The following is a 1,920-nucleotide window of genomic DNA, read 5'->3' on the forward strand; positions in this document are numbered from 1 at the left end:
CTCTTTTTCTGGCCAGTCCAGCTTGATTCCTTCACCAATCCTACCATATCCAAGTTCACCAAGTTTCCCCCACTCTGATTTTCTTCCTTTCGTTTCATACCCTCACCATCTTCTGTCAGATGTCCCAAGGACCTTTCAGATGAACACAAGTCTTACTCAAGAGTGACTGTTTGATTTATTGGTTCAAACCAGGACAGCTCTGCCCTGGTTTGGGTACAGTTTAAGTGTGGCACCCAAAAGTGATTCTGAGGTGCTAAATTTAACTGTCAGGAAAATTTAACAGAATCTCAGTCAGGGTGGGGGCTGTATTAGTTTCTTGTAGTTGCTATCACAAACAGGGTGGCTTAAACAAAAGAAATTTATTCTCTCATGGTATAGAGACCAAAATCTGAGATCAAGGTGTTGACAGGAGCCAGTCCCAGCACGTGGGAGGAGGGTCCCCTGCTGCCATTCCATGCTCCTAGGGCAGAGAAGGTGAGCCAGTCCCAGCACCCGGGAGGAGGCTCTTCACCACCATTCCACACTCCTAGAGCAAAGAAGGTGAGCCGCACAGGTGCCAGAAGCACACCCCCCCATGGAAATGAGAAGACACATAAACAAGCCTCAAAACCAGACTTCCAAATCACCAACAGCAACCCCAAAGGGAAAGGAGATGGAACAATCTTATACTCAATCACCTGGACTTCCTGAACTGGCAACAAAAGAGGATCTGGGAAAAATGAAATCAGAAATAATTTATCAGATAACAGCAAAGACTGTGCTCATAGTGCAAGACATGATTAATAAATCTAGAGAGAACACAGATAAAAAAAAATAGAGGATCTGAGGAACATGATGGAATCCCAACATAGGAAAAAAGTAGAATCCATAAAGCAGATGCAAACAGATTTCCAGGAGATTAAAAACTCCATTGAGCCTTTTTACCAAAATGGTGCCGAAGGTGAAGAAGGAAGTTCCTGCCCCTTCTAAAGCTGAAGCCAAAGCAAACGCTTTGAAAGAAAAGAAAGCAGTGCTGAAAGGCATACACGGCCACAAAAAGAAGAAAATCCACACGTCACCCACCTTCCACCATCCCAAGACACTCTGGCTCTGGCGGCAGCCAAAATACACTCAGAAAAGTGCCCCCAGGAGAAACAAGCTTGACCACTATGCTATCATCAAGTTCCCCCTGACCACAGAGTCAGCCATGAAGAAGATAGAGTACAACAACACACTCGTATTCATTGTGGATATCAAGGTCAACAAGCACCAGATCAAATAAGCTGTGAAGAAGCTCTATGACATTGATGTGGCCAAGGTCAATACCCTAATCAGACATGATGGAGAGAAGAAGGCATATGTTTGACTGACTCCTGATTATGATGGTTTGGATATTGCAAACAAAATTGGGATAATCTAAACTGAATCCAGCTGGCTAATTCTAAATACACATTATTTTCACCACACACACACACACACAAACTCCATCGAAAGTCTGCACAGCAGAATGAACCAATGTGAGGAAAGAATTTCAGATATAGAAGATAAGATTGCAATTAGTGACCAGGAAAAGAAAAATTGCTTTAAAATTATAAGGAAACACAAGAAATCAATCCAGCAGCTGCTAGACAATGCAAAGAAGAATAACATAAGACTGATTGGAGTCAATGAAGAAACAGGAGACAGTGCAGATGACATAAAAAAACTCTTCACAGAAGTGATGGCAGAAAACTTCCCAAGCAGGGGAAAAGAATTTGACATAGAGATAAGTGAGGCATATAGGACTCCAGCTAGCCTTGATCAAAAAAACAAAATCTACTCATAGGCATATAATAGTTAGGATTCCAGAAACCCAACAGAAGAACAAAATTCTACAAGCAGTGAGAGAAAAGAAACAAATCACATACAAAGGAAAGTCCATCAGAATCACAGCAGATTTTT

At 42.0% G+C, this 1,920-nt stretch overlaps 1 pseudogene; it reads left to right on the forward strand.

Annotated features, from left to right (window-relative positions):
- Positions 1 to 928: 928 nt before the first annotated feature.
- Positions 929 to 1,399, forward strand: LOC101715419 (large ribosomal subunit protein uL23 pseudogene; annotated as a pseudogene).
- The last annotated feature ends 521 nt before the right edge of the window (positions 1,400 to 1,920 follow it).

The sequence above is a fragment of the Heterocephalus glaber genome, unplaced genomic scaffold (genome assembly GCF_053883595.1).
Source record: "Heterocephalus glaber isolate CG9 unplaced genomic scaffold, H.glaber_assembly_v1.0 deba00000122, whole genome shotgun sequence".
Taxonomy (NCBI): domain Eukaryota; kingdom Metazoa; phylum Chordata; class Mammalia; order Rodentia; family Bathyergidae; genus Heterocephalus; species Heterocephalus glaber.